Source organism: Podarcis melisellensis, assembly GCF_964234715.1.
Source record: "Podarcis melisellensis genome assembly, chromosome: 9".
NCBI lineage: Eukaryota > Metazoa > Chordata > Lepidosauria > Squamata > Lacertidae > Podarcis > Podarcis melisellensis.
In genome coordinates, this window is record NC_138541.1 from 76,543,875 (window position 1) to 76,569,975 (window position 26,101).

A 26,101-nucleotide genomic window follows, 5' to 3' on the forward strand; every position below is an offset into this window, starting at 1 on the left:
GTGGGGTTCAGTCAGTGCCGGATTAATTTATAATCTAAACAAGCTATAGTTTAGGGCCCCAAATGGGGGCCCCCCAAAAAATTTAAGAAAAAAACCCCTGGATGTACGTTTCCAAAATATAAGATAAAAAACAAAACCTACATACAGCAACCGTGTTTTGTGCTGTGTAGGCTACTATGAATAGCATATATTCAACACAAAAAACTGACAATTTGTTGTTGACAAAGAACAGCTGGAAATATAAAGGACCCCATTACCTTCAGTAGCTTAGGGCCTCATCAAATCTAATTCTGGCCCTGGGTTCAGTGATGGTTGCCATAGGGCACCTGATAGGACGGGTGGTTGAAGGTTCGACCCCCATAAGGGACAGCTGCCTCTTCCCCCTGCATTGTAATGGGGTTGGACCTTCCAACTTGGCAGTTCTAGGATAACTTACAGCAGGACAGAACGGAGCTGAGTAACAAGCTCTCGAGCCAAAAGTAGCACCTGCTTCATTATTATTATTATCATTATTATTATTAATAATAATAATAATAAATTTTATTTATATCCCGCCCTCCCCAGCCAAAGCTGGGCTCAGGGCGGCTAACAACAATCAAAATAATCCAACATTCTAAAAACATTCATTATAAAATTAATTAAAATCAAATTAAAATCAAATTGATGGCAACCATTAAGCAAAATTCTGTGCAGATTGCCAGAGGAGGGGGTCAGGCTGCGCCCTGACCAAAGGCCTGGTGGAACAGCTCTGTCTTGCAGGCCCTGCGGAAAGATGTCAGGTCCCACAGGGCCCTGGTCTCTTGTGACAGAGCGTTCCACCAGATTGGAGCCGTGGCCGAGAAAGCCCTGGCTCTAGTTGAGGCCAGCCTAACCTCTCTGTGGCCTGGGATCTATTATTATTATTCATTAAATTTGTATACCACCCATCATCCACAAATCTCCACTGCCTCCAATTACTTCTAAATACTCCCTTATTAGACTATGGGACAAACAGACCAGGAGGCTTAAAACTGAAAAGCCAAACTATTATTATTATTATTATTATTATTATTATTATTATTATTATCTGATAATAGGGTGTATTTGCAAGGCTAGATGTTAAATGAAACTTTGATGTTTGCTTTACAATGTTACCTCTTTAAAATAACCATGTCTTTTCCCTGGTCTAAGGCAATTGCCATTACAGTGGTACCTTGGGTTACAGACGCTTCAGGTTACAGACTCCGCTAACCCAGAAATAGTACATCGGGTTAAGAACTTTGCTTTAGGATGAGAACAGAAATTGTGCGGTGGCAGCAGGAGGCCCCATTAGCTAAAGTGGTGCTTCAGGTTAAGAACAGTTTCAGGTTAAGAACGGACCTCTGGAACGAATTAAGTTCTTAATCCGAGGTACCACTGTATCTTCTCCCTAGTTAACACATAGATTTTTATATAGGACTTAACCTAAAGTTTTCATTTGGTCAGAAACTCGCTGCTTCTTGTGAACCACTGACAATCTGGCTTCCTCTCTTTTTACAAGCTGGGTTTCACGTTCACCCTGACCTCTCCATCCTTGGACAGTTACTGCTTGCTGCTGCTGCTGCTCAGATCTCAGCTTCCTCTCCCAACTCCAGGCTTACTCCTACAGGGCTGTGTCTGCCTTTTGATACACTTCAGGCACATCCCTCTCACCAAAGGTTACTCTCTGACAGCTCACTGAGTTTTAACTGAGGCCCACTGAGTGCCAGTGGAATGTCGACAAGAGTCCACATTGCAATTTAACCTTTTTTATTATTATACTGTGTCTTATAAAAGCAGTGGTCTCCAGTGTCAACTACATAATGGAACATTTCTCAAGGGACCTAGTCACCACCTTAGTAATGGTATCAGCTTAGCTGTTCCTTGGCAGGTTGCCAGCTGTAGATTACCCTATACCTTATATTCCTTAGGTCTCAGTTGTGGAGGTGACCTTGCCCACCTTTTTCCTTCATTAAGTTAACTATTCACAAACCAAATGGATTTTATAATGCAGACATCCCCTCCATTATGTTCTACTCATGCACAACCACATACACGCATGGCACGGGGAAATAATAATTCATCTCCAAATATGGCTGGAGAGTCCTTGGAACTTGCGAGGAGACCTGACCTGGAAGAGACCCGTCAGTGAGGGCGGAGGAAGACCCAAAGAGACCAGAGGCACAGCAGGGCATTGTTTATGCTGCTCAACCTCCCTGCCTAACAGCTGATGTGCAGGTAGTGCAGCAGCAGCAACAACTGCTTTCCCACACGTCCTCCAACTTCAGTTCTAGTTGTGAATATTTTTGGATATACTATTTTTGGTATAGATTGAAGAGAGAGTGGCAGAGAGGGTGTTTAGAGGGTGCTCCCCCGCGTGATTTCACTTATGTGCATGGGGGCCCAGAACACAACCCCAACATAAAATGGGGAGTTGCCTGTACAACATTTTGAAGTACAACTTTATACCATATTTAAGTAAGCTTTACTTCAGAGTTTTACTGTTTCCCCTCAGTTTTAAAGTGCTACAAAACTTTTTAATTTAAGCAGTATTTTACTAATTATTGAAACTGCAACGATACTTTCCACAAGTTTTCCTGGGACAGATGAGGCTAACCAGCCTGTAATTCCCAGGATCCCTTTTTTAAAATTGGTGTTACATTGGATACCTTTCAATCCTTGTTTCATTTTATTATTTATTAAATTTGTATACCGCCCTGTACATGCAGGTCTCATGGCAATTCCTTTCGCTTAGTGTTTTGTCTGTACATAATACGAATCCCCATGACAGGGTGAGCTCCCATCGCTCTGTCCCTGCTCCTGCCAACCTAGCAGTTTGAAAGCATGCCAGTGCAAGTAGATAAATTGGTACTGCTGTGGCGTTTCGTGCACTCTGGCTTCCGTCACGGTGTCCAGTTGCGCCAGAAGCAGTTTAGTCCTGCTGGCCACATGACCTGGAAAGCTGTCTGTGGACAAACACTGGCTCCCTCGGCCTGAAAGCAAGATGAGCGCCCCAAACCCATAGTCACCTTTGACTGGACTTAACTATCCATGGGTCCTTTACCTTTTGCCTACGGCTGTAGTCAGGCTCATTGTTTTGCTCCAGACAAGTCATGAGCTGTAGTCAAGGTTCATCCTTAGCTTACCACTCACAGAGAGAGAGAAGAGAGAGACAAAGTACAACTCCAGGTTTTGACATAAGACCGATCAAAATCTTGACGTAGCTGAAAGCAGTAGGACTGGAAGAGAAGCAAAGCTGTGAATACCTGCACACTTTTGCATTCATGTTTAGCCATAATGAAAACGGCCATTACCACATGTTTATTGCAAAATGAAGTCAGGAACAATGTTTTCAGGATTTTGGAAAATTTTAATATTCATCCAAGTAGACAACTTGTACTCAGGTATCATGGAAGATCATACTGTACACATTAATTTCCTGAAAATATATGTAGTTTTAAAAGTTTGTAGCCAGAATACTACAGCAGTACCAGCACTCTCAGATTATAATGATAGACAATACAGTGGCAAAATCCTGTCTTGATTTCTGGCCCAAAGGAAGAAAGGCTTCTCTATAGATATATTTTTTTTAAAGGTTAGAGGAGATGACTGAACTGGTCCACCTTATTAGGTACATAATACTTTCAGATCCCCTCCTCCCAAAGAGAGAGAGAGAGAGATAGCTTTGAAGACTGTAACTGCTTTAAAAAGTGCTTTTTCAAACTTGTGCCCAGATGCGTTTGAACTTGATCTTGGTTTCCTGTGTACAGTAACTGCATTTAGATGTGATTTGCACTTCCACAGGTACCTTGATGTGAAGGTTTAAAGCTTAGTTTTGAGAAGAGAGACTCTAGGAGTATATACTATGGCTTCTTTTATAATGGCTATAAAAAAAGCCTCCCCTTGAAATTCGAGATTTTTAGTTTGGTCTATATTTCTACAACACGCATATACACACAATGAACTACATTCTTTCCCTCAAAGCACTGCAGGTAGAAGTATCCCCAGAGAAACATGCTACAATATTGTAGTGACAACCCCAGATGCACAAAAGTCATGACTCAGACCAGATGAAGCTGCTTTGCTTTTGTAAATTGTTGCTGGGACAGGCACAATTTGGCTCGATTCTGTAATAAAGTTATATTCAGTATATTTTATTTGTTCCATACTTTCCTGGCATGGGAAAAACAACAGCTCACATGTGTTGAATTCTAATGCTGAAAACTTCTTTTTGAGGCAGTTTGCTTATACCACTTACTCGTAATCAAGGCATGTCAACAAAAGAAGCCATATTTGGAAATTGTTGGGTTGTTTGACTAAGCAGTATCAGACACATTCATTGGCCCCCATTCAAAATAAACTCAGCAACTTTATGAAAGTGAAAAAGAAATCCCACTTAAATTTGGGGGAAATTGGCAAACTTTGTGCTAATCAAGCTCCCTGAAAATATGTGCAGAGCATGCAGGAAAGAAGATATTCTGTTACCTTAGTAGTCAGTATCGGGGACATGATCCGCCACCTCCTCACTGGAACAAATGTGAACTGCACATGAGCTCTATGAAGTTCCAGAGGAGTTTTTGAGAACCCCTCTTTATACCAAGGAGGTTTGCACAAAAGATCCTTGCAGAAGGCTGTGCCCCTTGTTTTTATGTGCTAAATAGAACATGCATATGATGATAATGATTACAGTGGTACCTCAGGTTAAGTACTTAATTCGTTCTGGAGATCCATTCTTAACCTGAAAATGTTCTAAACCTGAAGCACCACTTTAGCTAATGGGGCCTCTTGCTGCTGCTGTGCCGCCGAAGCACAATTTCTGTTCTCATCCTGAAGCAAAGTTCTTAACCCGAGGTACTATTTTGGGGTTAGCAGAGTCTGTAACCTGAAGTGTATGTAACCTGAAGCATATGTAACCCGAGGTACCACTGTAATCTATAAAGTTCCTAAAATTTACCAAGTGCTAAAAGAGTTGCGAGGGACGCAGGTGGCACTGTGGGTAAAACCTCAGCGCATAGGGCTTGCCGATCGCATGGTCGGCGGTTCGAATCCCCGCGGCGTGGTGAGCTCCCGTTGTTCGGTCCCAGCTCCTCCCCACCTAGCAGTTCGAAAGCACCCCTAAGTGCAAGTAGATAAATAGGTACCACTTTATAGCGGGAAGGTAAACAGTGTTTCCGTGTGCTGCTCTGGTGCCGGTTCACCGGAGCAGCTTCGTCACGCTGGCCACATGACCCGGAAGTGTCTGCGGACAGCGCTGGCTCCCGGCCTCTAGAGTGAGATGAGCGCACAACTCTAGAGTCTATCAAGTCTGGCCCATACGGGCAGGGGTACCTTTACCTTTACCTAAAAGAGTTGCACTGAACGCTGATCAGAAACACATTCCTTCCACACAATCTAAAAGGTGTGGCACAAAAGGGAAGGGAGAAGGAGAGGGAAGAGAAAAACAAGGAGATCCAGACACCAATAAAAGTTGCGAAATGGTTTTTAAAGATGCGTAATAACATAATAACGTTGGTGGCGCTGTGGTTTAAACCACAGAGCCTAGGGCTTGCCGATCAGAAGGTCAACGGTTCAAATCCCCACGACAGGGTGAGCTCCTGTTGCTCGGTCCCTGCTCCTGCCAACCTAGCATTTCGAAAGCACGTCAAACTGCAGGTAGATAAATAGGTACCGCTCCAGCGAGAAGGGAAATGGCGTTTCCGTGCGCTGCTCTGGTTTGCCAGAAGCGGCTTAGTCCTGCTGGCCACACAACCCGGAAGCTGTACGCCGGCTCCCTTGGCTAGTTAAGCGAGATGAGCACCGCAACCCCAGAGTCGTCCATGACTGGACCTAACGGTCAGGGGTCCCTTTACCTTTAATAACACAGTAGTGGTTACAATAACCAAATTTAATGCAAACAGCTGAGGGATGGGAGAGGCCACATGGAAGCTGAACCAAAGCTGATGGAGTGAGTGCTGACTCCCAGTTCCTGTCTGCATCCAGGTGGAATGGCAGCTAAAAGATGATAGTTAAAGGACAGGAGCCAACTGAGTTAGCAGCTCTGGGGCATCTCCTTCCGCTGCAGCCTGGGGGAAGAGCTGCTGCTGGAAGATCATTCAGAGAGAGGAGGAGCCCATTGGCAGCCGAGCCAAAGCAGTTGCCTCATCCCTTGAGGGTGTCCGAAACGAATAGAACTGGCACTAATTATTTTGCTTTATCATTATTCAACCCACTCCCCAAACCTATACATGCCAACTCACATGCCCAAGAATAACAACATCTTGTTTAAAATACATTGCTTAAGAAGAAATTCATGTGATTTCTCAGAAAGACGCTGCGTGGCGGGGAGAAGACTTCATGCCCTTGCCCTGGCACCCTCAGGTGAAGTGCAGGGAATTTTGTTGGTGGTTGATGGCATCCATCTGTCTCAAGAGGCAATGGAGTGCCCCTCTGGCAGGACTGGAGAATCACAGCGCCTTCTGCGGCTGCAGAGACCTAACTGCTGCCTCCCCCATTGTTTCTGCTGTGTTAGGAGCACAAGCCCAGGCAAAGCAGAGCAATGCATTTTGGCACCATTATTCCAGGGCTGGGCATGATGCAGTTCTTAATGTTTAAGGTTTCTTTTGGGCAGCCCACTGCAGCAGCTTACATGGGGCAGCCATAGGGTCAGGCTGCCTATGAGGCAGACTCAGGCAGCAGCCTCAGGCAGAGGAACACAAAGATTTGGGGGCTCTGCCACCTCTAGTACTGGCGGAGAAACAGCAGCAGTGGCGTCCACTGACATTTCACCATAAATCTTGTGAGATCTCATACACTGCATGAGATCTTGCTGGAACTTGCAGGCACCACCACTTTGCAGGCACTGCTGCACAACCCAGGTAAGGAAGGCTTTGGCGTGGGGGGCAGGGCAGTGGTGTAGCGTGGGGGGTGCAGGGGGGGCTGGCCACACCAGGCGCAACATTTGGGGGTTAGGGTTAGGGGGTGCAAATCCACGGGTTAGGGGGTGCAAATTACTTGCCTTGCCCCGGGTGCTGACAACCCACGCTACGCCACTGGGGCAGGGGGCTTTGGAATTCCACCTCCAGTGACAAAATGGGTTGCGTCGCCCCTGGGCAGGCAGGATGGAATAGATGGCGATATACTTAGCTTTAGCAATATAGCAATCATAGTCTTCTAATTGCATTAGAAGGTGAAGTTTGGGTTGGCTTTGTTCAGTCAACAGTGGCCAATGTATACTGCCGCCTCTACTGCTTTCAGTGATCATGGACGTTTTATATTTTTAACTTTTAATGTGGAAAACGAAAAAGTGTTCAAAGGCCAAACTCTTTTATGTGTATGTTCTCCATATTCCTTCAGGGAAAACTTTGTCTGAATAAAAATCAACTAAGGATGTCAGTTTCCAAGAGTAAAAGTAAGTTAAACATCAATAGAAAATGTAATTACAGCTACTCTAAATTTTGGCAACCTCACTAGAATGACCAAGATTGGGCGGGGGGATAAGATTTTTTAAAAATCAGTCTTCTTTCCCCAATACAGAGATTGAACTTGCTAGCAAAACAGTGGGGGTGTTACCAAAACATACACCTAGGGTTGCCATATTTCAAAAAGTAAAATTCTTGATAAGCTTTTTTTGGGGGGGAAACCTAAGCTTTTTGATTTTAAGCTTTTTGAGCTGTTTCCACTGCTTTTCCATCGCGTTGCCATACATCTGGGTTTTCCCTGACATTTTGCCAATTCGGCAAAATTCCCCGATGCCGTTTTTATACTCAAAAACAAGGACATGTCAGGAATTTTCCAAGCCTACATACAGCACATTCTCTCCAAAGAGCCAAATGACTTTATTTGTACATTTCATGTAATTTTTTTGTTTTGCCTTGTCCCCCCACCTTTTATTATTAACATGTGGCCTTTTGCAGTGATGACTGTGATAGAAGTAAGAGGCAAACTTAATAATAGGTCCAAAACAACATTAAAAAAATCAAATGTGGCAGCAGAGATACAGGCAAGAGTGTTAAATTGTACACAGGTCAATTATAAGTACTAGTGATGATGAAACGAACAGGAGGGAGAGATCAAAAGGGAGGCAAAACTGTATTCAGCAGGAGATAGCTTCATGTGGGTGGAGAATAACTGCAAAAATGCATTTTGATTAGGGGTTAAAACTCAGCCTTTTGAATTTATTCTTACCAGGTTGAATAAATAAAAACATAATGTGTGAGCTACTTCCCCTTACAGTTAATGCAGCACAGATACTGTATGTACTTTGCTTTTTGTTTGTTTTTTAAATCTTTTTTAAAAACTTTCATATTCTTTTTCTTCTAGATTTTCAGCACTATATCAAGCCTGCAAACTTGTGACCCACCAAGTTAAACATGGCTCACAAACTATGTGTGATGGCCTGACAAGAGTTGCCTGGGATTGCAGAAACAGTTGTCAGGCACAATGCACAACCAGCAGGCTGTATTTGGCTGGGTAAATGTATGCAGACCTAGCTTAGGATTGCAGCTCTAAAAACGGGTCTAGCTCACTCCTATCACGCTTTTCTGGGAGTAAGTCCTGTTGAAGAGGGGGATTTATTTCCAAGTAAACATGCACACAGTTGTGCTGCACATTTCCTTTCTCCTCGGTTCCCCACCTCTTTCCAGCCCCTCTCCGGATTTAACACTTCCGTTGACTTTGTCCTGTCATGGAGTAGTTTCAAGGCATTTGCTTTCTCATTCTTCTACCTCAGATTTTCAGAATTCTTAAAGTTTGCTTTAAACACTCAATTTCCTCAGACTATAGCTTTCCGTTTCTGTCACATATTCATGAAACTAATCATATACAAGCATATAAATAAACGTATTAACAAGTATTAACAAGTATTACCATAAGGGAGTCTTTCCATTCTTCTCATAAGATTGTATTTTTATTTTTTTAAACACAATATTGCTGTTTTCCTTTCCCCCACAAGATATCCTGCTGTTACCTGTAATTTAATCTGGAAAAATCATTCACATTTGAAACCGTTCTGCACTTTAAGAACTCAAGGAAGGGCTTTCGGTGGAAATTGCACTTCAGTGCACATTCCAGTGTGCATTTGGCTGCACTGAAATGCTTATATCAAGAAAAACCCTTTTCCTTGACCTTACTTATTTTAAAATGTAGGAGACGATACTGTCCAACTGTCCAGTTTCAAATATCCTTCCAACTGAAAATAGACGGATACAGTGATCGCTGGAACCAAGTTTTTATGTCATTAGCACGAGGGGTTTAATGAGTATGGTCATACCAGAGCATGAATTGTCTAAAGAGGTAGACACCACAATGAATAATGGAAAGTTTCAGCAACAGAAAACTGCATAAGCAGATTACAAAATTTATTATGAAATTTATCTGATTGTTGGGAAGACTGGTTGCATAGAATACCAGGTGCAGTCAAACCACAGAAGACTTCTAAAGTGAAATGTGGGCCGGGAGGGAGGGAATCATCTGTCTGTGCTCTAAGTATGAAGAGAATTGAGAAACAAGATTTTTTTTATCCTGCTGTTATCTCCCCTCATGCATGTTTTGCAATCCTTTTTATCACTGTAAACACCAGCAAAATCTGTGAAAAATCGTAGTGGGGTGATGATGGTGATGATGGCAGTGGTACACATTTACAAGGGTTAAAAACTTTTATCAGCTCCGGTGTTGGTTTTTCTGGATAAAATAATCAAAATTTTAATTTGAGTTTTACATATCAATCAATGCCATCTTAGTCTCCCCTAGCTGATATTACATTTGCTCTAATGTCTGGTGTTGCAACTAAAAAGGAAGACTATTAGCAGGGGTAGAATTATCACAGGAACATTTATTCTAAAATGGTAGCAGTCTCTCAAACCTATGATCTGTGTTAGAAACAGGAATAATATTTGCTTATTTCTCAAATTTTTGTTCAGAATAAATAAACTCACCAGCTTCCCATACTTACTGTGGAGACGTTGCTAACAGATAATATCTGAATTTTAGAATCCTTTTGATGCAATGCAAACAGAGAGAAGTTGTTGACCACAAAGGCTAGATCAGGAATGAGTTTTACTCCTGTTGACTCAAAAGCTTAACCATAGGATGTAACTGCCATGAGTTCATCTATTTCTGTTCATGCTGTCACAAGGACCAATTTCTCCCTATTTGTACTGAAGCAACAGGATCCTAAAATTCATATGTGCATACAGCACATTTTAAAGCATATGTGCATACAGCACATTTTAAAGCATGTCCACTCACTATGTGCATCCAGGGAAATCTACCTTAGTATTCCACAAAAGCTTATGCTATAACAAATTTGTTTGCCTTCAGGTGCTACAAGATCAGGGGATGGAAGTAAGCTTTTTTCCTGTTGATCCCATACAAATAAAATATTGCATACATATCCTTAGTTAGTATGATACAATTACACAGTAAATATTCAAATCTTTCCCCTTCTGTTCTTTGCTTATACCATATTTTATGCAGAAGTTAAATCAATACACTAAAAAATGAGTACATCTGTTAAGATGATGGCCACCTTTGCCTTCGCAGGAACTTCAAGTCCTCTTCAGCCATCAGTTTATCATAGCCTGGGCTTCTTTATATAAGCGACATTTGAGAAGAAATCCTACGCATAAACATCCAATGAACCAAAAAGTTCTTAGCAGCCCGTGAAAATCTCAGCTTCTTGAGGGTGCAAATTTCCTGCAATGGTGAGGAAGAAAATCAACCTTCTCTGTGTTTTTTTTTTATAATATCAGAAAATTTAACCCCATATAAAATTATTCAGGGGATTATCCCAGCACCAGAGAAATCCCCGCCACCATGCCACCCTGCCGCAACTTTCTTCTGGCAAATTTTCCCGTTGCTTACCTGAGAAGTGGACCCTCCCGGCTCCCGCATCTTCGCCTTCCTCCTGTGCTCTTTCCCTGTGCAACAGAACTTTGTGGCGGATCCGGCCTTCACTTTCTTTCCAGGATTCTTCCAAAAGTTTGCAAGCCATACAGAAGTGGGGTGTGTGTGTGGGATGCTCTCTACTGCTGATCTTCAAATTAATTGAACAAAGCATAAAAGAAATCATCAGTACACCTGCGGGGACACTGGAGGGCGCTAAAACAAAAAGCAAGTAAACATTAAAAAAAAAAAAAAAACCCAAAACCAAGCAGGCACTCTTTTGCAAACCTGCAGGAGAGCCCAAGAATCTGAGCCTCCTGGTTATGGCAGGTATTTACTGAACTGTTTCTCAAAGGAAAGTAAAATGGCTGTAAAACTTCTTTTTACAAATAGTTGTTCAGCTGAAGGTTGGAACTAGGGCTTAGGACCTGGTACTGCCACTGAAAAGAGCACCGCAGATTCTCCTTTCTCCCATACATAATATGAAACATCTGATGCGCTTTTCGGGCAGGGCACTCCTCTTCATTGGCTGCCTCTTTTGGGGGTGGGGAGAGATTCTCAGTGCAGCAGCACCATGTCATATGTTTTGTATTGCTGCACAATAAGGCTGCTGTTTTTGGTGGCAGCCAGGAGCCTTTCAGAAGGTTCAGTTGTGGCCTGCAAAGAAGCTAAGTGGGGCTTCTAAAATGCATCGCATTGATAGGATTGCAGGCATTTTATAAAATGCACAAGAAAATGTTCTCGTCTGGCTGCTATGCGCTTTATAGTCTCAAGAACAGAAAGCAAAACAAACATGTCTTCATGCATGTATATTAACAATAACGTTTCTTATTAGGAAGAATATACATGATGGAGACAGTAAGAAATGCCTTTTGCATCTTTAAAATGATGTTTATTTTAGATTCTTCTGTTACTGGTCATTTGGCTTTATTCTCAGAAGTATGCTATTTCATGTAAAATATTGGAAGAGGGCTGAGAGAGGGTTTTGGCAGACTAGTTATACAGCCCCTAGGAAAATACAATCATCTTTGGTGGATATATAATGAGGTGGTTTCTTATTACATAATCGAGGAGACAATGTCTTTTATATGCATTTTGCTTCATTTTTCACACTAAATTTATCATAATAAGCATCTGCTTTGAATAAAGAGAGTTTTGTGATAATTCAACCATGACCTCTCTGGAAGCACAAATGATTTTGCTTCACTTTCTCAGACTGGATTATTCTTTTGAAATGTTCCCCCTTTACTTTATGATAATCACTGTGTTAACATGAACTGATTAATCCCATCAGCCAAACATTGATATTATGGCTCAAATGGACTTTTTCCAGAAAGCCTCTGGCGATGACACCACTGGTTTCATCACTGCAGCTAAAGAAATTCAGGGGTGTTTACACTGTCAGTCAGTTTGAAGGCTGAGCAGAAAACCATACGAAATAATATATGTGACATTCCTTTTCCTAATACATAAATGGGGAAGCCATTACCAAGAATGGGTTCCACATGGAACTGGACAAAAAAGTGCCTCAAAGCAATAAGCCTGTGTACCGTAAGTGTTAGGCTGAAATCATGGGAAGCGAATCCCATTAAACTCAGTAGGACTTTTCTTTGAATAGAGTTGCTTTTAAAACTTTAGTTCATGGTGAATTGTTGACTTAAAGTCCAAGACTATCCCAGTATGTTTTGGCAACTAAGACAGAAATTGAACTAGTTTTCTCTCTTTTACTAAAGAGCATCCCAAGGTGAAGGAACTTGCAATCTGTATATAACACTTCCAAACATTTTCATTGTTCTTTTTATAGTCTTACTTCAAACTTTTAGAAGCAGCCTTCTCAAACTTCCTATCTTTCCATTCATAAACAGAAGAAAATGAAAAGGAAATATATGACCCACGGCAATGAAGACACATTTCAGGCATTGTGACACAAAGCCCCTCAGCCTCTTATTAGCAAACCAAACACCGCCTTTGTTTTTTGTGCTGATGTTGGTTTTCACTGCTGTTTGAACGACCTTTTATTGTCTCTCTATTGTCACGTAGCTGCCCTGCTCTCCTGCATTTAAGGCCACAACTGTTAGCTAGGCTTCCCAAGCGTTGCCCATGAAGTTTCCGCCACTGCTTAAATCAAACGTTTTCCAGAGAGAAGGAATGTGTTGCCATGCTTCTCGTTCTGATCCAAACAACCCGTGTTAAGCCACGACTATAGACTTAGGCTACAAGATCCAAGAGAGTTCGCTCTGACTGGGTTGATTAAAAGGCAAAGAGCAAGATGGATGGAGTCAGTTGTGATCCGCAGGCTTCAGCATCCCGCTGAGAGCCAGTCTCTGTCATTGTGCAGGCCTCTGGGTACCAGACTCGCCAGGGTCTTCTCAGCTCTAAAAGGAAAGTGGGCTTTGTTTGCCTTTAAGCATCTGCAAACTCTACTGACACATGATCTGCCCTCTCAGCAAGACCACTCATTAGACTGATTATCACTTCAAAGTTTTCATTATCATTCATCTCTAAAGGCAATTAGGAATGGGTGGCTTTGAGTATCAGACGCTAGGTGACACTATGTGACTCATCTTTATTGATTCTTTTGTGGCAAAAGACAGTGATTGAGATGATAGGATTGCAGCCTACCTGCCCCTTTGACTGGTAAAAGCTGAAGGAAAAAATGGTGTATAATTAACTGACAGTTAATATAGGTTCTGTTTAGTGTTCCAGGAACACAATAGGGCAGGTTCCCCAAAAGGAACAAAGTAATGAAAACTCCTTTGACAAGTTAAACTCTAAAGCCAACTGTGTAATTATCTGACAGTTTTAAAAGACAGGGGCTAAAGAAGGCTGTCTTTCGTATTAATGAGACCCAAAGAATTCCTGGGTGTGGATAATAAGGAGTCACAAACAATAACAAGAACAGTTAAAGGGTGGGTGTGTATTTCTCTAAGCATGTAGTTTAGGGACCATTTTCCTAAGAGGATGTTGGAAAAGAGAATGTAAATGCAATTGAGAAATGAATTTAAATTATTTTTGGGACTCTGTTCTAACCTTGTTTAAGTAATTACACCTTTAGATACAGCATCATCATGATCCTACCAGGCAGACAGGTTTTATCAGTTCTAGGTTACAGGCAAAACAGTCACAAACAGAGACATTTCTGTCCCCTTAAAAATTTCCAGCATCACAACAACAAACACCTAAAAACTTACAAGTTTTTGCACAACCATTTTGTGAGATAGAAACATTTTCTCTGATGTGACTTACCATGTGAGATTGTCACACTATAGACGTGCAGTGGTCGGTCCAAGCACAGACAAAATTTAAGGTTTCAATGACATTACTATCAGGCTTAACAGCAGGCGTAAAAGGCAACCAACTTTAAAAGCCATGCCTTTTTTTCTTCTGTATGGCATCATAACTGGATTTATTATTATTAATCACCTTTAGTATTATTAATTACCTGCCCTTTACCAGCGCAGACCCCAGAGTGGATTGCAACTATTAAAATTCAGTACTAAAAAGAGTTAAAACAAATTACACTCACAGAAAATGGACAGGTCTTGAAAACACACATTTCAGGGTAATGTGTGTCCAGGGTAAAAGAGATGCATCTTCAGCATTTACCAAAATCTGTATGATGAAGGCACCAGATGCTCCAGGGTCCTCAATTTATGGAATCCCTCCCTGGCTGTTGTTTCCCCCCAATAGCTTGCCCTTACCTTGGCTGCTTCTGTAGGAGGATTCTACCAGCTGAAGAAGTTAGGGTTCTGCCTAAGTGCAGAACCTTACATTTGCTGCTATTGAAATTCATTTTGTTAGTTTGGGCCCAGTTCTCCAATCTGTTAAGGTCATCTTGAATCCTGATTCTGTCTTCTGCTGCATTAGCTCCCCTCCCAGTTTGGTGTCACAGTGCACACACACCATATGAATAGCAATGGTAATCAACGGGGGGGGGCAGCCCCCTCAAATATTTTATTGGGGAGGGTGAAGAGACCCCTCAGCCTCTAGGTCCAGGAGTTGGTTCCTATGAAAAAGAGCACAGGCTTCGTAGAAAATGGTTTTGCTCACTTATTCCCAACTTAATTCCATAGTTTCACTCACGGATAGAAAACTCTTCAGAGTAGCTCAACACATTTTGGAGTAGAACGCCCCTTCAGGTGCTTGAATTGTAATGGTAATATCATCTTAAAGGTAAAGATAAAGGACCCCTGACAGTTAGGTCCAGTAGTGGACGACTCTGGGGTCACGGCGCTCATCTCGCTTTACTGGCCGAGGGAGCCAGCATTTGTCCGCAGACAGTTTTTACGGGTCATGTGGCCAGCATGACTAAGCCGCTTCTGGTGAAACCAGAGCAGTGCATGGAAACGCCATTTACCTTCCCTCCAGAAGGTAACCTTTTTATCTACTTGCACTTTGAAACTGCTAGGTTGGCAGGAGCTGGGACAGAGCAATGGGAGCTCACCCCATTGTTGGGATTCAAACCGCAGACCTTCCAATCGGCAAGCCCAAGGCTCTGTAGTTTACACCATAGCGTTAATAAAAAATTCCTCTTCAACCATTTCAAGCTGGTTCTTGAGTTGCTTATATTTTAAGAACAAGGCATTTTTAATTTTAAGAATTTCTGAAGCTCCTGAAGAAGGGGTATTGTTTTATTCCAAAGCACTTTGATCTGCTTGTGAAGAGTTTTGCATCAAGGAATACTGGAACTGTTATAGTAACTGTATTTGAGGTGTCTCTCCCCACCCCCATCCCTTTATTTTATTTTATTTTATTTTATATTTATTTCCTTATGCTCAATTCACATAACATTTTTTTGGATGTGTAAGTAATTGAAATGAGCAAATAATCTGATGCTCTGCAAAATTACCATGCAACAAATGCTTTGGTAATGAATCTCCTGACATCACCAGGATGCGCAGCAGTGAGTTCTGGAGCTGCCTTCCCCAGCTGTCTTTTGCGTCTTAATCTGAGCTAAACAAATTATAGGTAAAAGGCTTTAATTGGAGTGTTGTTCACTGAGACACTCAACACTGGATCAATTAACGAACAAGATAAGTGTAGTAAACAAGGATAACATTTTGTTTAGATGGGATGTTGCCGATTACAGACTCTCCAGAAACAGCCTGCACAGGATCACAATTAAACAGCATTATCTTGCAAAGTGACAGGTACATTTTGTTTACCTGTTAGGCCTGCTTATAAATCCTCACTGACAGATGCTGATGTTCTTTTATTTTAAAATGGATCAACTTCTGCTTCCTCCCTCCTTTGACACAGTGCCCATCATGACTTTGAAGATGCAAAGAGTGAAAGTAGAAGATTTGTAGGCAGACTTTAAATCCACTGGTGGAAAAGGGAAAAATACTTGGGCTACCTTAGGACCAAAGACTCACCTAGTCAGCATCCTTTTCCATGGTGGCCAAACCCTTCTGCTCTTGCTTGCTCACAGCAACTAGCAGGTTTCACATGGCCATTAGGACATAGTCTCTAGTTTACACAAATTTAAGGAGGATAAAGCTATCTCCACATCTTGCCGGAGCAAATTCCTCAGATTAAGTATGCACTGTGTGAAGTGCTTTATTTTATCTGTTCCAATCACCAGTAATCTCTTCTGTATCCTAAATCATCCCCACCACCACTGACTCCAAACTCTTATTCACAAAATTGACTTTTTGATCTCAAGATAACCAGATGACATTGTTTGAATCACTTCATGGCTTCCCAGCGGCTTGTGCCTTCTGTCTTCTGAAGCATTATCTTGGTTTTTCCTATAGTTACCTAATTAATTAACATAGGAAGGTTTTCTCCCTACTCTCTCCCATCAGAGTTTTTGCCTGCTTCAGAAATATGTGTTTAAAATGAATACTTCTTTTCATCAAGATTAATTCTGCTTTTGGTCATGTATTTCTGTTCAAAGCAAGTATGCTGGATAAACAGGAATGCAACTTGCAACACCAGCACTGATTTCTCAGATGACCTTATCAAATACTCTCAGCCCCTCTTCTGCACCAAGAGAAAGAGCTGAACTTGTTTCATTTGCTGGAGCCACCCAAGGCTTATATACAGGTAAATTAAATCCAAATAGATCCCTACTTAGGGTGCTTTCTGATCTAAGAGAACGCAGCATGTTTTATCTATACTGGCTATACAGCTATCAGGGGCCCTGTTGAGGGGGGTGCCCTGGATCTTTCACAGTGGACCCTAAATCACCTGACCTTTTCCCCCTTTTACTTTTAACTTTGTAAAAGTTTTGCTTATAATAAGGTTACCAAATGTCCCCGTTTCCCGGGGACAGTCCCCAGATTTACAAATCAGTCCCCTGACAAAATCCATCTATTTAGTAGGAAGTTGAAAAGTGTCCCTGGATTCATTGAAAAAAATCTGGTAACCTTAGCTTATAAGGCAGCAGTGCCCACTGCAAAGGACAGTGCTAGCTGTAGACTAGGCCTCCTGTGCTGACAACATTTGTGAAACAATTGCTCTTAAGGTCACAGATACATAGCTGTCATATTGTCTGGTTTGGCCCTGACCGACAGCATTTGACATCTGGGATGTTTTTGAAGACACAACGTATTTCTGTGACTGTGCTTTGTTTTAACTGTTTTTAACACTGAACAGTTTCATAACTGCTTTAATGTTACTGTAGAATGTCTTCCTTTTATTCGTTTTTGGAAACAAAAATATAAATATTTGATGATGATGATGATGATGATGATGATGAATACTCTGCCCATCTGGGTGGCTTCCAGCAAAATATTAAAATAAAATAATTCATCAAATATGAAAAACTTCCCTAAACAGGGCTGCCTTCAGATGTCTTCTAAAAGTCAGATAGTGTTTATTTCTTTGACATCTGATGGGAGGGCATTCCACTTTTCAATCTGGTAAATTGGTTTCCAATTTTTTTTCAGTTTTGCAATAATAAATAATAATACCTCTGGCCATGTGGGATTTGACAAACTCAGATCTGAAAATAGCATGATGATTGAATTCTGTGTGCAAATATACTTTTAATTAAAATGATTGATGGCTCTTGAATGTTGAAGGAAAATCTAGCCAACCCATATTCCCCCCCAATGGACTGTATTAGTTATTTATTTAAATGTTTAAACCATCCTATAGTACAAATGGAGTCATCTTCACATTGGTTCAAAGTGTTTACATCTATTGGAAACTTCACTGGTGGCAGGAGGGCTTTTTATGGAGCCAGGGCCAGCCCACTCATTAGGCGGAGTGAAGTAGCCTGCCTCAGGTGGTGAACTCCCACAGGGCAGTGCCTCCATGGGTGCCACACCCAACCGCCCCGCCACTGCCACGGGATCCCATGTGGCTTCTGGCAAAATCTCACAGGACTCTTGCAAAATCTCGCTGGAAGCTGCAGTGATCCTGATAAGTGAGGCTTCAGCGGGGGGTACGGGGGACCATTTGCCCATTTTGCCTCTGGTAGCGAAATGGGTTGGGCTGCCCTTGCATGGAGTGGTCTTGGGTTTCCCATTCCCATGTGCTTTATTACAACAAAGTCTAATAATCCATCTCTGCTTCTGTACAATCTGATCCTAAGATCATCCCAATACATTTCGGTCCCTGAGGCATAAAATTCAAATGCCACACACACACACACTCCCACTAATAACATGGGGTAAATCCATTGCCACACAAACAGAACTCTTGCTTCTGCATTTCCATTAATTTCAGTGAGTCAAAACTCATTGGGCTCTGTAGATCAGGACTGCTTGAACTACTAATTCTTCTGAGAGCGTTTATCTGCAAATATAACAGAGAAAGAAAGAAAAAGAAAAACATTTCCAGCTGACATTGACAGTAAAAAATTTATATCAACCCTACTTTAAATTTATAAATCAATATAAGCAATCCATATGTCCAAAATAGGTATCTATATAAATGAGACTGATGATTCTAAGCCATCTGTTTAAATCCAGAAACAGCAGTAAAGTCTTCACGCCAGTGAGTATTAGTAGATGGCTGAGGCTTGTTCTTCCTGCCATAGTCCCAGTTTGGCCAGATACACAAAGATTGGTGAACATTTCAATAATGAATTCTTGAAAGACAGACAGAAGATAGGAAAGATGCAACTGATCTTCTGTCATTTTCATGATTACTTGCAGAAGTAAGAAATGTTTGGTTGATTGAGACACAGGGACCTCCTGTGGCAGACAAAATTCTCAACATGGCAGACTTTTAAAATAGGAAAGATTCAGTAGTGTTGCCTCACATTTGTTTCTGGAATGCTACAGGTGATAAATAAACCACATTTTGCTGACTATTTGCAGTAGCTACATGGTGTGAATCTTTGTGGGGATATGTCCCAATTAATTATTCTCTTTGGCCCGTTTCTAATAGTGCCAAATGCCATATGGAACCATTAAAATGTTAATTTACATTTACTATTGTAGGGAAATTTGCTGTGATATTGTGCAATTACTCAACTTATAGATAAGGCTAAATTATCATAATTGAAACCACCTTTGAAGATGGTTAATGTTTCAGTCTTTGGTTTTAAAAGAGCTACCGTTCCAGAGAACTGTGAAAATTCTGTGAGTGGGCAGGGGATGGTGGCGAGGAAAATTAAATACGAACCCCAAAATCTGGGATCCGTAGCATAGGTGGGTGGAGATGAGAAAGGCCTTTCTCTGAAACTCTGGAGAAGATTAATATTCTTTATTTATTTTTGGATTCATCATCAGATCTCAGGGCGGTTCTTCCAAATACTGATCCAAATGTCCTCAGACAAGCTCATTAAGCTCTTCTCTTACATTAATATATAAATTCTTTCAGTTTATATCCCGCCTTCCTTCCAAATCAACTGGTAAACTGGTATACATAGAAATGTTTCTCTGGTTTCTTAACTATACAGTGGCACCTTGGTTTGCATACGTCTTGGTTTGCATACGTCTTGGTTTGCATATGTTTTGGATTAGAAACATGTCAAACCTGGAAGTGTGTGTCCTGGTTTGCAACCTTTTTTTGGATTACAACCCATTTTTTTTGGAGGCCCCATTGGCGAAAGCACCAGACCTCCGGAATGAATTATGGTTGTAAACTCAAGGTACCACTGTAAATATTCCATATCTAATAAATCTTCTAAGGTTAGTTCTTTGCTGTCCTAGTCAGTTGTTTTAAATAATTGCTCATCTACACAAATTTATAGTACCTTCTAGTCTGTTTTGAAATTGCATGTATATTCTCACATAACTCTCCTCAATCCATTCCTGAAATACCTATCTGCATAATATTGAGCTCAAGATTTAAAAGTGCCAATGAAACCATTGTTAAATTCTGGGTTAAATTGAACATGCTGCATTATAGCCCAAAGGGTATTGCAATCAGATTCCCAGTTCAAGGTCTGTTGAAGCTGATGGGTAGAACTTAGAACCTGTCATCTTCAGAAGCAATTTTGCAAAATGTGATTGCTACAGGTAGCCAAGGCCTTTAGTAAGGATGAGCTTGTCAAGCCTTTCATGAAACATCTCACCCCAGCAGTTACAACCCTCAGCTTTTTGAAAGAAGAGCAAGATAGAAATGTGATAGATATCAACATATTTGTCCTCTAATCCTAAGTATTTGTGTAGGCAGAAGTAACATACCTTTTACACTAGACAAAACGTATTCTTGGGGATGTGCTACTAAGCTATAAGCAATACGCCATACAGTGGGTCCACATTGTGGAGGTGGAAAATACATCTGACCTACGTGTGGGTAATTGTCTGGGCACCTAGGTTGTTAGACCCTTTTGCATCTTCTGTTTAGTCTTCCTTAAAGCTCTTGTGCCCCTCTCTACCCCTCTAGCACTGAACAGACCATACAGTGTTAAGTAAGTTTAAAAACTTTACTTACTAAAGCCAAAGGTCTGCTTCATGTATTATTCCAGGCAGGAGTAAGGAGAACACAGGTAGATTACTCTTGGTTGCAAAATACAGCATATAATTTCAAGCATGTGGTCTAAAGTTTGAGCAAGTTCAGGCACATCTGTCCTGGTGGATTACATGGAGAGAAGAGAAAGGAGCAGAAACAGCTTCACTTCCTCCATCCCGGTGGTAATGGGGCATGACCTAGCTGAGTCTAGGAACAGACGTCTCTGGTCTTAACCCCTTCATGTACTAACTAGTACTTATGCATAGTTATAATTGACTGCAATTTCCTACTTCCTATGCTGTGGCCACCTTCTTGCCCTGCCCTGGACAGAGGGCAAACAGCAGTGACTGCTACTGAGAAGGAGGAAACATGGCTTTTACACCTAACTGCCATTACTACTTGCCTGCTGACACTACTGCTAGCAGCGACCACCATGGCATTGTCAAGATACAAAACAGGTGAACGAGCAGCGGTGGCTGCTGCTTCAGTCCAGCACCCTGGCTCACCTGCTCACTTGCCTGGGTGGCAGACTTTGCAAAGATGCAGCTGATGTTTCTTGGTCATCTTTCTTTGTCCTTTTGGTAGCAATGGCTGGTGCTTCTGGTGGATAAGCAAGAATGGGCAAGCAGCTGCTACTGCTTACCCTCCACTACTCTGGGACAAAGGGAAGGAAGAAGAGGTGCTGCCGTTGCTGCCACAGGCGGCAGCACATATGTCAAATGATAGACAGAGAAGGGGGTCAAGGGCCCAATCCCCCCAGTGGAACCTAACAGCAGTACAAGGTGGGGGCCACTCATCCACTGCTGCTGCAACCCAGAAACAAGGTCCGGTGGGTCTTCCTTGGCTCTCAGCAAATGCTTGAGGACATCAGTTCTGTTGTTGTATTTCATGCAAATCATGACCACAATTGGGGCAAAGTTAAGCACTTTTTAATCCTGCGGCTTTCAAGAGCAGACTTGTCTCCCCCTGAAATCAAAGGCACCTAAGACTGCTTAATTAATTTTCCTTTAGATGGTGAGAAAATGAATCTTACACGTTTGGCTTAAGCCAGCATTTCCAGAGCAGCATTTCTGATTCTTAGCTTACATGTGTGTTCCGTTAATAGGCATAATCTTGCTGTAATGTGTCCTTTTGTTTTAAAGGGCTTCACCTTTAGCCATCCATTGCATCACACAAGAGGATGCTGTTTCAGTTTGGGAGCTGCAAGTCCAAGGGTCTGTGACCTTGGTGCCTTTTGGGTGGACTAAGCCCAATCAGGAAAGGCTGCCACCCCCAGCTCCTGCCACCCCACCTTCTAAGCATCTGTGGGTGCTCAAACAGCAATTTCCTCCTCTGTAATCTGGCAATTACAATGCAGCCATGGAGTTGTCTTTCTCCATCTCTCTCCCCCCACCCCTCCCTTGATCTCGGTGCCTTTTCCAGCTTTAAGTTGTTAGAAGTCTGGCTTCTTTAGTCTGAGGGCAGAAAGATACTGATAATTTTTCTTTTGATCTGTTATTGGGGAAAACAACTCCACCAGGAAAAAAACATACAGGGAACTGTGTGTGCAAGAGGACAGAGAGGCGCTCCATACTTAGAGTTCCATACTTAGAGCTGAACTCAGTTCCCATTTCAGTGATCAAGCAGCAGCGTGAAACTTAATTAAACTGACATGTCTAAGTGCAAATAATTGCAGTGATTTTTCTTTCATTTTTTGCCTTTCCTTGAAGCATTGCTTCTATTGCTCTGAGTGAGAGGAGAGCAATGTTGACTTTCCTATTTCAGGACTGCACTTGTCAAAACAACTGAATTGTTAACTTTAGTTTTTAAATGCAGGATCACCACCACACACTAGTATTTTCTATCCATTTGCTAGCATTCTGATATCGTCTTCACAGTTCCATCACACTGTCATGCAGCCAAGAAACTGAACTCAAGAGCTGCCAGACAACTTCACAACTAAGCAGTGTTGCTCCTTCAGCTCTGACAGTGAAAACGTAATGTGTTTCACTTAGCCCAAGAAACCTCAGTCTTAGCCACCTTTAAAGCTAGATATATACTTTGACAGGAAAAAATGCAAGAATGTCTTTGTGCAGCTCCCACTGGGAGATTTGTAGTGCCACATCACAATCCTGGATGTGCATGAAGTCAGGGGAGGGGAGGGCACTGGCAGAGGAACAGGGGAGTGGGGGGAGCGCATCGCCCCTGGCACCATTGGGGAGGGGGGTACCACTGTGGCTGCCCCCCCCGGACACACGCTGCACACCCCCCACCACGGCGGGCGCCACACCCGGAGGATGCATGCCACACCCCTGGGACGTGCACCAGCTGCGCCCCCGCCTGCTCTCCACCCCCAGCTTCACCACAAGGGAGGGGAGCAAAAGTGAAGGGAGCTTGCACAACAGCCATGGCATGGGAACAAGAAGAGAGGGGTTCAGAGGTTTCAGTGGTGGCATAAAACAATGGCAGAAGTTTCAGGGAGGGAGGAAATGGAGAGGAAAATGTTGATTTAAAGAACAGCAGAGGTTTGAGTAAAAGGTAAAGGTACCCCTGCCCGTACGGGCCAGTCTTGCCAGACTCTAGGGTTGTGCGCTCATCTCACTCTAGAGGCCGGGAGCCAGCGCTGTCCACAGACACTTCCGGGTCACGTGGCCAGCGTGACAAAGCTGCTCTGGCGAGCCAGCACGAGCACAGCACACGGAAACACCGTTTACCTTCCCGCTATAAAGCAGTACCTATTTATCTACTTGCACTTTGACATGCTTTCAAACTGCTAGGTGGGCAGGAGCTGGGACCGAACGATGGGAGCTCACCCCGCCGTGGGGATTTGAACCGCCGACCATGCAATCGGCAAGTCCTTGGCACTGAGGTTTTACCCACAGCGCCACCCGCGTCCCGCGAGGTTTGAGTACAGTACCTTAATTCTATGAAAGAACCATGGAACATCTGAGAACTCTGCATCTCCCACATGAGGCAGCTGAGGAACAGAAGAGAGAGAGAGGTTTGAGTACAATGAGAAGGGAGAATTGCTGAAAGGAGGAAAAGTGACTGCTTTAAACAATGGCAGAAGTTTGAATAAAGTAGGAGTGGAGAGACAATGAAAGAAAAAATGTGGTTTTGAGCAACGACAGAGGTTTGTCCTCTAAAAAGGTAAAGGACCCCTGGACGGTTAAGTCCACTCAAAGGCGACTATGGGGTTGCGGCACTCATCTCTCTTTCAGGCCAAGGGAGCTGGCGTTTGTCCATAGATAGCTTTCTGGGTCTAAACTGCTTCTGGTGCAATGGAACACCATGACGGAAACCAGACTGCAAAGAAACGCCGTTTATCTTCCCGCCGCAGCAGTACCTATTTATCTACTTGCACTGGTGTGCTTTCGAACTGCGAGGTTGGCGGGAGCTGGGACCGAGCAACGGGAGCTCACCCCGTCGCAGGGATTCAAACCACTGACCTTCTGATCAGCAAGCCCAAGAGGCTCAGTGGTTTAGGGCACAGCGCCACCTTGCCCCTTTGTCTACTACCCAAGCAAGACAGTGGTCCAGCACATCCATTGCCACACCTGCAGATGTAAAGGAGTATAGCTGTGTGTTATCAGCATATTGCTGTCAACATACTCCAAAACTTCAGATACCCCCACTAAGCAGTTTCATGTAGATATTAAACAGCATGGAGGATAAAACTGAACCCTGAGGAACCCCACATTGAAGACTCCAAAGGGCTGAATCGCATTCCCCAAGCATCACCCTCTGGAAACAACCATCCAAGGAGGACCAGAACCACTGTAAAGCCCAAAAGTCTCTCTCTGGTCTATCTGAACTAAATATGATAGTGGGTGCTCACAGTGTTCAGCTGCTTTAATACAAGAAGAAGAAGAAGAAGAAGAAGAAGAAGAAGAAGAAGAAGAAGAAGAAGAAGAAGAAGAAGAAGAAGAAGAAGAAGAAGCAGCAGCAGCCATATACTGTTTCAGAAGCCTTGTGGCCCCTGTTTCTGACAACATGCTTGGGTTCAATACCTTGAAATGAGTGTTTTGTTAAATTAGCAGCTACAGCAACAGGAGCTGCAGGAGTGACTGGAAGTGTCTCAAAATTACTAGAATCACCAGGTGTCCTTGGTGTCTTGCTTCTCAGAAAAATTTGGAAGTATATTTTGCCACAAATAGTGGTAAATAGACTGCATAATAAAGTTGGTGCCATTCGTTTTCTCAGCTGTGGACTGAAGCATCGCAAGGTGTACAGTTGATGGTTCATACACAGAGATATAAAGTATGTCATATCTTTATATCTTACCACTTGGAAACAACTTTGACTTGAAATTTTGGGTAAATATCTCACATAATATTGATTAAAGTTCAGTGGCATCACCAGGGTCCCAGTTGAATGACTTTGAGAGCCAACCCCTGCCTGTGAATTGCCAATTGGACATTCCTGCCATACCTAATCATATCAGCCATCAGAAATATTATCACTAAACAAGTATTTATATATCAGTCTTCCCAGCTGGCTAACTGCAGCCTGCCCAGGCCCTTCAATTTGCTGCTGCTGCTGCTGCTCTGTTTCCACCCACCTAATTCTGGGACAGGCATCTCTCTTGATCTACGCTGTCCTTGGTGCAAAGAGGACAGAGGAAAGGAAGGGGCACAAGGAATTATTAGCACCAAATGCCACTGGGGCAACAACTATTTTTTCAGCTGTCAGCATGGAGGAACTGGCGCCACAGAGCTGACCACCAAGCCTTAAAGCTCCTGGCAGCTAAATTTCTCTGTTTATGAATTGGTAGTATGTTGAAGCACAATTTTAAGATAACGAAAAATAAGATTAAAATAAAGTCAGCACACCAAAGTAATTCCACATGGGAAAGTTCACTGCTGATTACTGGGTCTGGAACACATGCAAGGCAGATGCAATGCAGCTTCCCCAGCAGAGGCTACTGGCAGATGGAACTCTTTTATCTTTGCCAGGGAGATAAACATGCATGCTTGGTTGGTAGTCATTATTTACAACAGCAAATTAAATCAGTTTTAACACTTAGAGATTCATGTAAAGCACATATTATCGGGTAATTGTTTGAAGCTCTCCTTGGTTTTCCGTTTGGAAGCTTGGGTTGTTTTCTGGAGCAGTTTTTATGCATTTGCTTGACTTGCTTGATGATGACTTTCATCAGAATTTGCTTGGAGTTTCTTCATCATGCCAAGCGATCCATTGTTTGAGACGCTTTCTGGTACATTTTACAGCGTGTTCTGTTTCTGTACCTCTAAGAAGATGGCTCTTTTTCAAGCCAGCAGTATCTACCGGTATACATTGATTCAGAACCTCCCATTCCCTGAAGAAGTACAGTAAGGGAACAGTGGTGCTTAAGGCAGTGCCGGATTACCAAATAGGCAAAGTAGGTGCTGGCATATGAACCCCACACCTT

The 26,101-nt window shown here is 42.5% G+C and overlaps 1 protein-coding gene and 1 long non-coding RNA gene across 2 annotated transcripts in view; one reads left to right on the top strand and one right to left on the bottom strand.

The window, feature by feature from the left end:
- Window positions 1-26,101, top strand: part of SLC2A9 (solute carrier family 2 member 9) — a 304,118-nt gene that overhangs the window by 271,138 nt on the left and 6,879 nt on the right. The gene's annotated exons all lie outside the window — the stretch shown is intronic.
- Window positions 10,198-11,334, bottom strand: LOC309378030. The gene is made up of 3 exons (XR_014171799.1): window positions 11,116-11,334; window positions 10,837-11,008; window positions 10,198-10,668 (listed from the first exon to the last, which is right to left on the bottom strand). It is a non-coding gene; the product is annotated as an uncharacterized lncRNA (long non-coding RNA).